This window comes from Lagenorhynchus albirostris, chromosome 2 (genome assembly GCF_949774975.1).
Source record: "Lagenorhynchus albirostris chromosome 2, mLagAlb1.1, whole genome shotgun sequence".
NCBI lineage: Eukaryota > Metazoa > Chordata > Mammalia > Artiodactyla > Delphinidae > Lagenorhynchus > Lagenorhynchus albirostris.
This window is the reverse complement of record NC_083096.1, coordinates 170,721,242-170,736,693: the sequence shown is the minus strand read 5'-3', so window position 1 is coordinate 170,736,693 and position 15,452 is coordinate 170,721,242.

Sequence of the window (15,452 nt, the reverse complement as noted above, 5' to 3'; positions counted from 1 at the left end):
AGCCTCCTGCTTAACCTGCTTCTGGGTCTCCAAGCTCAGTGTGGACAATGACCAGAGCTCAGGTGGTCCAGTACCTGCCCAGTACCTTCCCAGTGTAAAACCAGTGCTGCAAGACCCCTGGAAGGAGGAACTGAGAAGCCCAGCAGAGCGATGGGCACACCACCCCCTTCTCCAGGGACCTGTCTCAGACCCTGCCCCAGTAGCAGTTGCTGGAGCCCTGGACGACTCTGATGCACAAGCAAGTTGCTGACTTGTGCACTCCCTGATTCCCCTGCTCCGCACCCAAAGGTGCAGAGGAACAAATGCTCCTTGATATCAGATAACCCAAGGGCTTTGGGGGACATCTGGATAAGAGACATTGTTTAAAAACTCCAATGGTGTTGAGAGGACATGGGTCTCAGGAATCTGCCCCAGGATTGCCAAGCAGAGGACCAAAGGGACTTGCTTTAAGGAAGAGAGAAGAACCTTAGGTAATTAGCACATATATTGAAGCTAAAGTGGTTCCAAGGGTTCTTGAGTAGGTGAACCGATGCCCCAGACATCGGGATGGATTTGGATTAATCTGGAGTCTTTGTTAACCTGGCCCTTGCTCTCTAGGTCATGCAGAAGGACCTTGATGCCCTGCCTGGCTGAAGAATCAGGAGGGTACAAATTCTTAATGGCGTTGTCCAAAAAAGCCCAGCCTTTAGTGGAAAGAACGTGGAGCTAAAAGCTGGGGAATTTACATGTTGGTCTAAACTCCGCCACTACTTTGCTGTGTGACTTCTGGCAAGTTGCTTGCTTTCTCTGGGCCCCATTTCATATTTTGTAGAAGGATGAGGTGACACTAGATCAGCATTTTCAGCACTACTTCTTGGTTGATATATGAATTAGCAATTCATGAGAAACTGTCTGGCGGGCAAATATGTTGGGAAAACACTAGGAAAACAGATTTCTTGAAGTCAGGACAACTCAGTCCCATGAATATGTAAATATGCATTGTCAGTCTCCAACGGGTGATTCAGGTCTCTCTCCCCGGGTTATTCAGTAGGGAAAATGCTGGTCTAGATCTCCCTTTGGGTTCTTCAGGCACTGACATTCAAAAATCCTTTATTGAGAGCCTACTGTATGCCAGGCACACTGGGGCAGCGTAGTGAACATATTAGGTGGTGTTCCTGTGCTTTTTGGAGCTTGGTGAGAAGCATTTGAACGATGTCTGCTCCATGAACTGTTTCCTCACTTCCTGGCCACCCAGGTGGGTGTGTCTTCACTGGCCACACCCCCACCCTGTGGTCCTGCCCTCTGTGGGTGTGGCCTCAGGCACCATTGGCACTGAAGACCGCCCTAAGCTTTCTGACACTCATTGGTGTGTGAATAAAACTGACCACTTCAGCCAGGGCTGAGGTAGCTGTGGGCCTCCGTGTCCAGGGAAGCGGGGCGGGGGCGGGGGGAGTCCCTGCCTCAAGGGTCCAACCTGCGGCTACACCCAGAGGCAAAGCCCTCGCTCTCAGACCCCTCAGCTGAGGAGACCAACTCCAGATCCCAGGAAAACTGGACCCCACACATAGGCAGACTTACACTGGACGTGGAAATAAGCAGCATAAGTTTCCAGCCGGCACTGTTGTTTTCTCAACCTGTCCCTTGCCTGTGGACCAAACCAATGGCATCTACTGTCCTCCACTGCTAGGGCTGATGAATGGAGTAGCTGGTCCCAAGACTAGTTGCTGGTGGGTTTTCACCTGCTCCTCAGACATTTGAGAAAGCAAGGGTTCCTCTTCTTCCCTTCCAGCTGTTCACGTGGAACAGCTGTCAGAAAAGACCTCTCAAGTTTCCTATTTGGAGGAGTCTCCTGAGATCTGTGTGCAGCCTACCCCAAGGGACTTGTCACCTCCTTCACCTGCCTGGCTGGAACCTGTGTGACACTGCAGCACCTGCCGTAGCAGCGTCCAAAGGCTGCCTCTCATTACTTTCATATTGGAATATAGGTGGTGCCCAGACACAAATGCATTCTGCATCCTTAGTGCCCTGGGAAAGGAAAGAGAAGGGCTCTGCTACCCCCAGGAAATAGGTTGTGTGTTCACTGCCATGGCATTTGGAAGATCTTTTATTCCCCACCAATCTAGCAAGGACTAGAGAAAACAACGAAAATGGGCACATTCCTCAGCTGTAGCACGCTCTGCAGCGCCAGTGTAAAAATAAACAGGGCAGGGGCGCGGGCGGCATTTTGCAGCTGGATAATCTGATCCGCAGAGATCCGTCCCAAGGTCAGGAGCTTGGCGGCATCTCCTGGCCAGGCCTCCAGTCCCCACTGTGGAGCTCCCTGACCCACGTGTTCACCCGGCCCCCAGCCTCTCGACAGCACTGCCTCCCAGGTAGCCTGACAACGTGGGATTTCTCCTGTTCATGCTGCAAATCTCCTTGGCTCAGAGCCAGCGACCTTGAGCTTACAGCCGCTTTCCGAGGCAAAGCGCCTCATCTCACTGTGGCCGAATGTGGGCACACCGTGGCATAGTTTCACTATTTGCCCAGATGGCTTTGGCTCAAGTGGCATGGCCGGTGCTTGTCCCCCTCAGAGCCTCAAGTGCCTACAACGGGCTACCCCATCCCCTTGCCTGCTCACCTGTAACGTCCCCATGGTGCCTGTGACACTTCTTGTTCTTGGAATACACATCGCCTTTCTGCCTGGTAGCCAGTTATGTAGACATTGTGGAATCCTGGACACCAGCGTCTAATGTTCACCAATAATTAGCAAAGCATACCCTGGGGCTGTATGCGTGTGCCTGTTCTCAAAGGAATGGCTTCTTTGTAAATGGTGGCTACTGTTCTCTTAAAGGCTTTTAGCTCATAAATACTGTTGAACCTGATGATATGACGAAATTATACTTGTGTCTGCTCTTTTGCTCTCGGAGCCAGTGCTTGGCTCTCAAAATAGTGGTTCAGTGATCCTCTTGCCTCACTTAGTATGATTACATCTGCCTTACGTCTGTCTCTCTCAGGTGACCAACTGTCCCCCAGTTTGCCTGGAACTTGGTGGGGGAGGGAGTCCCAGGACATGGGACTTTGAGTTTTAAAACTGGGACAATCCCAGGAAAATTGAGACAAGCTGGTCACAGTAGTTCCCCCAGAAGCAGAGCCTGAGATAAGGATTCAGTGCAAATAATGTATTTGCGTGATTCTAGGAAACACCCTAGGCGAGTGAGGAATTGAATAGCTGCAGGAAGGACACGCAGAAAGGGGATGTTACGAACCTGGTTACTACGATGGGTGTGGACCCTCATCCCCTGGGGAACTCTAGGAACAAGAGTAGATGCATCTCGAAGCTCACAGGGAAGGAATGGAGCGTATGTGCATTAGCTCCATTCAGCCACTGGTTGAGGGTCCCTCCCTCCCAAGGGCATTACTTGAGGCTGGCCACAGGTGCACCAGCCACGCTGACTTCCGCAGCTAGAGAAAGCCACTGGCAAAGGACAGGTGCCAGCAGGTGTTCAGCCCCTGTGCGCTGAGCTGAATGGAGCTGAGAGGATACAGCCAGACACCGAAAGCACCTGCTGCAGTATCTCTGCAGAGCTGTTTGCCCCGTTTCAGATTTTTCTCAGAAGCCATTAGTGGTCCCACGAAATATATTTCTTTGAAAATCGTCACCAGCCACCATTTCGTCTTGGAATCTACACAGACTGACCCCAAAACCAAACACAAGGTTCATCTGGAAATCCTCTAGCAGCCTGCCTTGTTTCCTCAAAATCATTCATCCCTTTGCAGCAGTCAGGGAAAACAGGGGCTAAAACAGGAATTCCCAACAGGCCAAAAGCATCACCACAACATGCTAACAGCCTCTAATAGAAAAAAATTCCAGGAGCCAACAAGCTGAGATTAAAGGGTCAACAGAAATACTGTTCGCGGGCAGCCTTCATTGGTGATTTTCGGCCAGGTAATGGCCTTCACTAAGACAGACAAGCCCTTTCTCTGATCCCCACCACAGCTCCAAGCTGCTGGGGGACCCAAGGTGCCTTTAGCACCTCACTGACTTCCATGAGCTGGGCACTACCTCCACCTTTCTAAGAAACTCCCAACTTGCTGCTTTGTCCTCTTCTCGCATTATGCATCCTGCAAAAGCTGGGGGTGGGGCGGGTGTGCGCGTGCGCATCCTGCTGGGATGGCAGTAAGGGTCTCCTAGTCTCTCACACCATGAAAAACGTGCACAGGAAAGCAGGGACTCAGGTTCTCCCCAGGAGCTCTGTAGAAGGAGAGAATGAAGTGAGCCCAGTGGGTCTCTGGGCCTCCTGGGTCCTCTGTCCTATGGCTGCCTGTCCACTCCAAGGCACTGCTGGCCCCCTGAGCTCCCTTAGACTCAATTCATCTTTATCCTGGTCTGAAAAAGGGAGAAAATACTAAGTTGAGTTCCAGCCTAGCTCTGCCAAGCTCTCTTCTTCTGCCATCCAGCACAGTGGCCCTCGTTGCCATCTGAGCATCACCTCGAGTCTCTCAACCATCAACCCCTCTTGGAAGCATCCGGACCACCCACCCCGATTCCAGCCACCCCAGATGCCAGGTTGGAGGAAGAAAGGGACACACATCCTCTAGGATATAATGAGACATCGGTAATCTGCTAGGAGGGGGTCCTCCCATGCGCTGGGGTGGAGGAGGGGTCCTGGTTACCCAGGGTGGTGGCCACCCCCAGCTCCTGAGCCCTTGATAAGGTCTGGGGGGCAAGTTAACTCTCATGGCTCCCTCAGTCACCACAAGCAGAACTAACCTTCCCCTACACTACTCTTAAGCTCCAAATCCTCCAGGTTGCAGATATGGACCCGGCCAGACACGGACTCAGGGCCTGTCTATCCTTCATTCCTGACTTCCGAATCTCTTTTCCCTGGCAGGAAACCCGGGGGCTGCCTGCCCAAATGCCTTGGCACTCAGCCTGTTCTGATGCCGTCCAGCAGGGGGCGCTGTGGGCATGCACTGCCTTCCAGATCCAGGGCCTGGGGAGACAACATTTGGGAAAACAGGAGCAGCAGGGATGAAGGGAGGCTTTAGAAGCTATTCCCGTCCCCTGTCAACAGTCTTTTTTCTCTCCTAAAAATGGGTGATTCGTGATGGCTAGGAAGCCCACTGAAAGGCTGTGCCAGTCACGTATTCACCCGTGTGTCCAGATACCAGGCTAGCTCACCTGGGACTGGAAAGGAGAGATAACTACTTAGTCCCTCCCTGCTCTGCCCACGCCTCCTCCCCCCACCATATAGAACCCCCCCCTTCCTTCCCCCAACTCCGTGCAAACCCACTTCTTTCAGGAAGTCTTTCTAGGCCTTCCAGGAGCAGCTTCTTATGGGATATTTTATTAGTGTACGTATGTGTGTATGTCTCCCCCATCAGACTGGAAGCTCCCAATCACGATTGGGAATCTCTCCCCGCAGGGCAGGGGCTGTGTCCCCACACCAGACTGGAGGTTCTCCAAGGGCACATATCTTACCTCCTCCAGCAGACCAGGGGTTTTCTCAAATAGGGCTCTGTCTCCTCCACAGACTGTACACTCTCGGCGGCAAGTCTTGTATGGCTCCTGTACACGTGTTTCGGGACTCTGTGCGCAGACGGTGATCTCGCGAGGACAGCTCTCTCCCCACGCCCCCAGGGGGGGATCTGAGTTGCCCCCAAGTCCCATGAGCTTTGCACACTGCGTAAGAGAAAGACGGGATTTGATCAGGCCAAAGATCACCACTTTGGGAAAGAAGAACAGAAAGTGGGTGGATGAGACTTGTAAGGGACTGAAGCCACCAGCCCCCCTTGTCTGCACCACACCTCTGCTCTGCTCCTGCAGCTCTGCTCTTCAACCTGCAGGGTCACCCAGGATCTGGTCCTCCTCGCTGCACATCACAACCAAGATTCATTCCCTCAAGAAACATGAATTGTGTTGCCTGCTAAACGCTGGCCCTATTCTAGACTGGGGATACAGCGATGAACAGAACAAAGTCTCGGCCTGTATCAGTTTGCTCAGGCTGCCATAGCAGAGTACCACAGACCAGGAGCTTAAAGAACAGAAATGTATTGTCTCACAGTTCTGGAGGCTAGAAGTCCGGCGTCAAGATGTCGGCAGCATTGACTCCTTCTGAGGGCTGAGCGAAGGACCTGTTCCAGTCCTCTCTCCCAGCATAATCCCCATCCTCACATGGCATGCTCCCTGTGTATGTGCCTGTCTCCAAATTTCCCCTTTTAATAAGGACACCAATCATATTGGATCAGGGCCCACCACAATGACCTCATTTTAACTTGATTACCTCTGTAAAGAGCCTGTCTCCAAATATGGCCACATCATGAGGTACTAGGGGTTAGGAATTCAACATACAAAGATGTTTTTGGCAGGGGGAGATTCAATTAAATCCATAATACTGCACGCATGGGGCTGATGCCCTAGTGGAAAGAGAAACAAGAAACACAAATGCAAATAAATATATATTGGGGTAAAAGGTAAAGCTGAAAAATGAAGCGGTTATAGGGGAAGGGGATAAAAGAGTAGGGAGGGGCTGCCCTGGTGGCGCAGTGGTTGAGAGTCCGCCTGCCGATGCAGGGGACACGGGCTCGTGCCCCGGTCCGGGAAGATCCCACATGCCGCAGAGCAGCTAGGCCCGTGAGCCATGGCTGCTGAGCCTGCGCGTCCTGAGCCTATGCTCCGCAGCGGGAGAGGCCACAACAGTGAGAGGTCCGCGTACCGCAAAAAAAAAAAAAAAGAGTAGGGAAGATGCTATGTATCCGAGAGCAGTTAGAGACTTCCTGAGAAAGTGACATAGGAGCAGAGACTGGATTCTGAGTGCTCCCCAAGCAAGCCGTTCATGTCGGCCATGTTTTCTCCACGTATGATAGGTGTTTACCAGGAACAAAGTCCTTCAGAGTTCAGTGTGGAACTCACCTCCTCCAGGAAGCCTTCCCTGACCTGCACCCCCACCCCAGGGCAGACTGGACCTCTCCCACAGCTATTATGAGAACTTCTCAGGGGTATTTCAAGGCGGTGTGGTCAGGTGTCTCCCCTCTCAGACTATAAGCAATCTGAGAGCAGAGACTGGGCTTCAATCACCTCTAGGCCCCCTGTGGCGCCTGGACCATTGTAGAGGCTCAGTAAACGCATGCTGAAGTGCAAGGTTAGAGGGTGACCCAGTCACTCTCTCTTTAGTGAAAATAATCAGAAGTTCTAATTTGGGGAGTCCTAAATGTCAGACACGATTCTAAGGCCTTCCCATTGATTCATCTCGTTTGCTCCTCACAACTCGAGGAAGTATCTTTTCGATGTTATAGATGAGGAAACCGAAGTTCAGAGACATGAAGTAATCTGCTTGAGGTCAGCCAGCCAGAAACTGGTGGGGCAGGATCCAAACCCAGGTCGGCCCAACTCTAGGGCCAGGCCTCTTTAATTCAAGACATTCACTCATTCATTCACTCCACCTGTGAATTCACCCCATGTCTACTGTGTGCCGGGTACTGCAAGGCTAGGCTAACCAGGCTAAGTAGGGAAGGGGAGTGTTTGTTACGGAGCGTTACATTTCTCCCGCATTAGACAAAGAACTGCCCTGCCATGCTCAGGTCCTGGGACTGCAGGCTCACTGCCCCTGTGCCCACCAAGTCCGCTCTGCCCCACACCATCCCCAGAAGGCAAATATAGCCCCCCTCTTCCTGTCCCTCCCCAGAAAGGCAGTCAGGGGCCAGGGGGCTTAAGACACAGGAGGAGAATGGGTGACAAATCCTCCTGCCTTTCTCTCTTCTTCAGATGCTGCTTACTGGGGCCCAGAGACCTTTGCCTTTTCTCCACTGTTTTTGCCCCATTACCCTCTCCTACTCCTGCCCCAAGGAGGGGAAGCAGCAGATGGGCCCTGGCCTGGGACCCAGGTCCCAGCTGCTCCTTCTGTGGGCAGTCCTGACATGTCAGAGCTGGAAAGGATGCTAGGAACCTCCAAATGTCCGCAGCACCCCCACTTTACAGACGGAGACACTGAGGCCCAGGAGGGACAGGGCCTGCACCAAGGTCACGCAGGTCCCCTAAAACCTGCCCTTGTTGGGTCTAAAGATCCCACACTACAGCTTCTCTAAGGCGATGTCATTAGAAGGCCCCTGGGAAAATATACGTGTGTAGGTAAGGACTAGAGATAGGTGACTTCGGAGGGGTAATACCTACAAGCTAGATACTTAGGCCGGGGAAGTCGGGTCCTAGGGCAGCAGAGAGCACTGGGTGAGGGGGAGCAAGGGCTGGAAAGAAGCCTGGCACACACAGAAAACAAATCTTGCCGCTCTCCCAATTCTGTAGTAAAATCCACACCCCCGATGCTGAAATAAGATGGGGGTCGGGGCCATCCACACCTCCCAGCAATCATTCAGTGAGGGCAGAGGTCATTTCAGGTGCACAGACTGTGTGCCCCTAGGTAAGTCCCTTCCTCTCTCTGGGCCTCAGTTTCCCCATTTGTTAAATGAATGTGGTGGACTGGATAAGTCTCAAGGTTCCCGCCACCTCTGAGGCTGGTGAGTTTAACATCCTGATTCCAGACTCCAGAACATTCCAGGATGAAAGGGTGGTGCCCCTATCCCACTCTCAGCCCCCATGAGGTTGTGTCAGCTCTCCTGGAGACGAGGACTCTTCCCCATGGGGCATAAGACTCCCAGCGTTCAGGCGGCAGCATCTAGCATGGCCACATCTGGTCCAGGGATGGAGAAATGAGCTCTGGGCATCTGGGGAACGTGCAGAGTACAGAGCAAGCCCGGAGCCTCAAGCAACCACCAACCAGGCAGATCGACCGGGTTCAGTTCCAGAAAGCTCTGTGGCCATCTCAACACCCCTTGGGGCCAGAAGCTTGATGAAATTATAGCCATCAGCAATCAGAGGTTTGGCCCTGGGTAGAGCTTCTGGGCTGGCCGCTCCTTCTAGCTTCTGCTTGTCACTAGCTATGGGAGTCACTTCACCTCTCAGAGACCCCGTTTGCCCATCTAGAAAATCACCATACCTACCTCAGCAGTGTTCACAGGGAGAAATGCACTTGGCCCAGTGCAGCTCAGAAGAGGGACCCAAAAGGCCCCTGCACAGCTGCTTTAAACCAGTCTTTATGGGGGGGAGGGGCACAGTACCCTGGGTTTTATTAAACTGCAACTCCAGTCCAGAGGACAATTTTTAGGGTGACACCAACAAGGCCTGGGAGTTGGCAGACACTGTACACACAGTACCAATAATAAAATTCAATGAATAAATGTGCCCAAGTTAGCCCCCTGTCCCCCCCAGTGAAGACTGCTGCCTGGGATGGGGCTGTGCTAATACAGGGAGGGGGTGGTCCCGGGCAAGAAGGGGGAGGGCCTCCACTTAGCAGAGGGCAGAAGCCAGGCTCGCAGCGCCCCTCTTCCAGCCGTCTCTCCAGAGTCCATCTTGCCTGTTTCTGCCCAGCTGTATTTTCTGTCCCTCTTCATCTGCTTCTCTCTCCCAATCTTGGGCCACCCCTATCTTGTCTCCTCTCTTCAGGGGCGCCTAGCCGGAGTCTCTCTCAGTCTGCTTTGCCCGCTCCGACCAGCACCCTCCTCCGCCCCCGCACGCCCAGCCTCCAAACCCAGCGAAGCCACATCTGTCCTTAACCCAAAATCCTGCCAATTAAACCGCTGCCTCCAGCTTCGGCTGCTGCTGCTGCTGCTGACGTCGGGAGAACCAGCCGAGGCGAGAGGCCACCGCCTACGTAGGTAGGGTGCGGGAAGGCTACGGCCCCCTCCCGGCCGCCCCCCTCCCCCCGCACCCTCCCAGCCCCGTCATCGGTCTGTCTGCCCACAGCCAGGCGAGCTGCGCAAGGTCCGAGTGCAGCCCGTCCGAACCTCAGTCCCATCCAGCCTCGCACGCAGAGTCCCCCACCTACTCCCAGACCCCCCAGCTGGGTCCCCTGCACCTCCACCCCACTCCAAGACTCCAAACTGCGACGCGGGCACGCCTCACATGCCCTGGCGCCGGGGTCCCCCTGCTGCGCTCTCCGCGTCCCCAGCTCTCCAACTGCGCGCTCCCTGAGCGCCCTCCGCGCCTCACCCGCGCACTTCCCGTGCCCCCGCGCCCCCACACCGCGCGGGCACCCGCACTCCCGGCACCCTCCGCGCTCTGGTCCTCTGTTTCCCCGCTCCTGCGGCGCTGACTCCACTGGCACAGAGGCGTCGCCGTGGGAACCGGGAGGGGGCACATTAAGAGCAATTAGTCTGCTCACGGTTGGCAGCGATACCTTAATAAATAATAGTCTGAAAGGCATGTAAATAAATATTAAAGCGCTTTACGCGGGCAGGAGGCGCGGCACGGGCCGCGAGCTGGTTCTGAGACCCCGGGAGATTGGCGCGTGCCGGCGGCTGCTGGGGGTTCCTGCGCCGCAGAGGCCTCCACCCTCGGCCAGGGACTGAGCAGGGAGGAGGGGAGGGAGAGGCCCAGCGAAGGAGCCCAGGACAGAGACAGACACTGAGAAAGACATCCAAAGCGACAGGGAAAGAGAAAAAGAGGGGGGAGGGGAGGAGGGAAAGGGAATAAATTGACGGAAAGGGGAGTGAGGACAGAAGTAGGGGAGCTCAAGAGGCAGAATCTAGTGCCCCAAGGATATAGAAGAAAGAGCTCCCTCTCTCCTACTCGAATCGCTTTTTTCCCTTGGATTCTTCTCCTACCTCTAATCGCTCCTTCTCAGCCCTTTGCTGGCTTCAACCCCTTAACCCTGGGGGGCCCGAGCCCTCAGACCCAGGGCCTCTTACCTGTCTTCATTTACTCACGTGTTAACTGTCATTCGTGTGTGGCCTCCCACGTTCACACTCCAGCCAGACCTGTCTCCTCTGAATCACTGACTAACCTACATCTCTTGGGTGTCCAGACCTTAACGTGCCTGGAACCTAACATCAGCCCTCCTTTCCGAAACCTGCTTTGCCCCCCAGTCTTCCCCAGTTGGATAAGTGGTAGCTCCCTCCTTCCGGATGTTGAGACCAAAAACCTTGGAGCCCTTCCGGCTGCCTCTCTCTCACACCTCATATCCGGCCCATCAGAGAATCCTGTCCTCTCTCCCTTGAAAATGTGTCTGGAACCCTTCCGTGCCTCCCAGCTCCCTGGCCGCCATATTGGCCCAAACTCCCATTATTTCTCACCCGATTGTTGTAACAGCTTCTCCTCATTGGGGTCCCCCATGCCCACAGTCTCTCTATGGACAGAATAGAGATTTAAAAAACAAAACAAAACAAAAAACAAGTCGGATTAAGCCACTCCCCTGCTCAGATGTTTCATTCGGAGGAAAAGTCAACAACCTTAAAATGACCCATGAGGACCTGCGCCATCTACCCTCCACCTCCTCCCCGACTTCTCTGCCCTCACTCTCTCTGCTCCAGCCATCCTGGCCTCTTCCCTGTGCCTTGAACACCCCAAGCCTGTTCCTACCTCAGGACCTTTGCACTAGCTGTTCCCTCTCCTGGAACATTCTTTCCCCGCATATCATCATAGTTTAGCCATCACCTTCAAGTCTTCAAGTCTTTAGCCTTCAAGTCTTTGCTCAAGTGTCCCATTCTCCATGAGGACAACCATGGCCATTCTACTGAAATTGTGACTTTCTCTCCCCTCAACAAAGAAAACCTCCTCCTCATCACTGTGCTTGATTCCTCCATAGCGCTCAACCCCTTCTAATATGCTATATAACTACCTACCTGTTCTTTGCCTCTCTCTCTTTCCCCAGTAGAAAGTAAGCTCCGTGAAAGCATGGATTTTGTCCTTAGCCCCCTCCCTCACTGGTATCTCCAGTACCTTGAACAGTGCCAGGTACCTAAAAGAGACTCAAAAATACTTGAAAGAAGGGGACTTCCCTGGTGATGCAGTGGTTAAGAATCCACCTGCCAATGCAGGGGACATGGGTTTGAGCCTTGGTCCAGGAAGATCCCACATGCCGTGGAGCAACTAAGCCCATGCACCACAACTACTGAAGCCCGCGTGCCTAGAGCCCGTGCTCCGCAACAAGAGAAGCCACCGCAATAAGAAGCCACGCACCGCAATGAAGAGTAGCCCCCGTTCGCCGCAACTAAAGAGAGCTTGTGCACAGCAGCGAAGACCCAATGCAGCCAAAAATAAATAAATTTATTTAAAAAAAAAATTTCAAGGAAGGGAAGAAGCGGGGGTAGTTGGTTGTAGGGGAGGGAAGGAAGGGGAATAAAAGAGGAGAGAAAGAGAGTCCCAGGAGGAGGGAGCAGCATGGGCAAAGGGACGTGGTCTGGGCAGGCACACAGGGTGGGGAGTACTTGGAAGGAAGGCCCTGGGGCTGGGGTGTTTGAGCAACTTCCTCACCAGCCTGGTACCCAGGCTGAAGGAGCACTGGTGGGGGATACGGCAGCCCCATCTCTGCCGAGCCCCCCAACCCCATGGCGGAGAGCGCCAGCTCCACCTCAGGCCCCAGCTGGGTGTTGGAACCCCAGGACTGCGGGTGGTACTGTATGGGTAGGTCCCAGTAACAGCCACAGAAATTACTGGTTGTGTGCGATTAGGGATAATTATGCTTAATAAGTCCAAAAGCAATTACCATGCAGGCAGCTTGCCGCTTAGAGACCCCCCCCCCCCGTGCCACTCAGTGAGCAGGGTCCAGGGACTTGAGAAGGGGGAGAGTGGGCTTCATGGAATGGCAGAGGCGCTGGTCCATTTCTCCAGCAGATGCCTGAATCCTCCCGGGGGCACCCACACCAGGGGCTTGCTCCCCTCCAGTCACGAGGAGCTCGCTATCACACAGGCAGCTCCTCCTGTCACTGGAGGTCTGCACATACCAGTTTGCATACAATTCTGTCTGTTCCCGGCTGTGCTGTGACCGCTTCACTTCCTCACTCAACATCTTAGCACGTGCAGAGACACGGAACTGGAGTATCATTGTCAAACCACCGAAGTACACATCGCTCCTGGCTGTCTTACTGACTCACTACGTCACTGAGGCAGCATCTCTCATTAGTCCCACAGCACGAGTGAAGAAACCCAGCCTCTTGGAGGCCAAGCCCCTAGCAGTGGTGAATAACAGAGTCAGAACTCATATTTCAGCCTGTTTGATGCCGAAAGGTCTGTTCCTAACACCTAAGCTTTACGGCTCCCCCCCCGCCCCCCGCCGGAGCCACACAGAACCAACCCAGTCCATCTTCCCAGAAACTAACCCACAGCACTTCAAGTCTTTTCTTTTTTGCTCTGGACAGAAGCAGTGGCTGGACTCCTTGCACTGTGCCCAGGAGGCCATGTGACACAATGAAAGGAAACTTGGTTCCTTCCATTGGTTCTGCTGCCAGCTAACTCTGTGGCCTGGAGGAAATCACCTGACCTGTAGGGGCCTCTGTTTTGTTTTTTCGTTTTTGTTTTTTTTACATCTTTATTGGAGTATAATCGCTTTACAATGGTGTGTTAGTTTCTGCTTTATAACAAAGTGAATCAGTTATACATATACATATGTTCCCATATCTCTTCCCTCTTGCATCTCCCTCCCTCCCACCCTCCCTATCCCACCCCTCCAGGTGGTCCGAGCTGATATCCCTGTGCTCTGTGGCTGCTTCCCACTAGCTATCTACCTTACGTTTGGTAGTGTATATATGTCCATGCCTCTCTCTCGCTTTGTCACAGCTTACCCGAATGGACTTGAGGATATGGGGAGCGGGGCCTCTGTTTTGCCATCCGCACAAAGTGGGGAGGGGCCCCCAATTCATGACCTTTGGTTCTGCTCGCTAAGGCCAACCCTAAGGCCTGAGCAGCTCCAGGCCCACACTAGCACAACGCTTCCACAGCTGGGGCCTGGGAAGACTTAGCAACCTTCTCCAACCCCTGGGACAGTTTCCTTTCTTCCTCTGTCTGGAACTGCCCTTTAGAGGCACCTCAAGAAGACGCCTTAGAAGGCACAGTGACCAACACTCTGCTCTGGACACACAACCCTGCCCTTCCGTGACCCCAAACATCTACCTCCAACTTCCTTTTTAGACCTTGATCTCCAGAGGAAGGGGAGAGAAGTGGAAGTTTGCAGGACACCAAGAATATCATAATAAAATGCAAATAAATGCCCTCCTTAAGTTTGCAGCCATCATGTGGGTAGAGATGCCTTTGTACGATAATAATAACTTATGGTGGCTTATAGGATGACACTCTGATGTCCATTTTCTCATGTGATCTCTGCATCAACCCTATCAAAGCACGAATGGAGCTGCCCACATTTCAAACGTTAGGAAACTGAGGCCCAGGAAGTAGGAGCAACTTGTCCAAGATGGCACAGCTGGCAAAAGGCAGAACCAGGATTTGAATCCAGATATGACACCAAAGCCTGTGCTTGCGATCACTATTCTGTACCTCCTCACAGCCTCAAAGCCAGCTGCTCTGGAATCTGGAAATCAAATAGGAGAGTGATGCAGTCTGCAAGGGCCCAATCCACCCACTCCCATAGCATTAGGGGGTTGTCAGAAGCTAGTGAAGCTCTCTGGCCCAATCCTGCTGGCATCTGTCTTGGTAGAATGTCCAGTGAGACTATTTCTCCACTGAGGATTTTCCTCAGGGTCTCAGGGGGAAAGAGAAGTATCTGAAAGAGTAAATACCACAATAAAGGCATCTCACTATGGCTGGAGCAGTTCAGTGTGGGGATGGAGAGCACATGAACATAACTGAAACCACTCCAGCACCCTATATCTCCAGGCCTGAAGGCAGAGGGAAAGAATGGAGTGGACTTCAGAGGACCTCAAATATTGGATCAGGAGGGAATATGCACCCTCAAGCTCCCAGAGTAGGAAAAAAATTGCTACTACTATAAAAAAAATCGAATTGCCAACCACCCGTAAAATCTGTTCCGTTAATATGAAGCATATAAAATGATCTGTTTTTCTGCCACAGTATGAAAATTACAAATTTATTAAGAAAAATCAGAAAATAGTATCACTGAAAAACAATGATCCATGGGAGAGGTGGGCTAGCATTGGGACACGCAAATATTCCCCAAAGGAGTGGGGTCCCAAACCACACCTTGAAAGATTCTCAAATGTACAGAAACTGGGCAGTGAGCCCAGGAGATTCCGATTCAACCCATGAGATGCAAGGCCTAGGAATCACCGTGATGATGGACTCTCCCCAGGAGATTCTGCAGCAGCCATTCCAGCCTGGTCAGGAGTTGGGGACCGCTGCCCAGGTACTAGCCGTATTTCAGCACCAGGGACAGGGACGCACACATTGGCTCTCTCAAAAGTGCCTGGTCACTCTGCCTATAGGGGCGGGGGCGGGGGGCGTGGAGTTTAGTTCTTTTATCTTTTTTGGTAGCGGGAGAAAAGTGGGAACGTCTCACCTCATCACTCTCCCTGGTGGAGAGGGAAGCACACCTTCTTTACGGCCACTGTGGCTCAAGCCTTGCAGGGCATGAAAAGCTAATGGAAGTGGGGTGGAGAGGAGCACGTCAGTCTCGGAGATGAGGGACACGTAGGACTTCTGGGGCTTCTAACGTGCTATTGTGTGTTGATTATTTCCAAGATGATGGGGG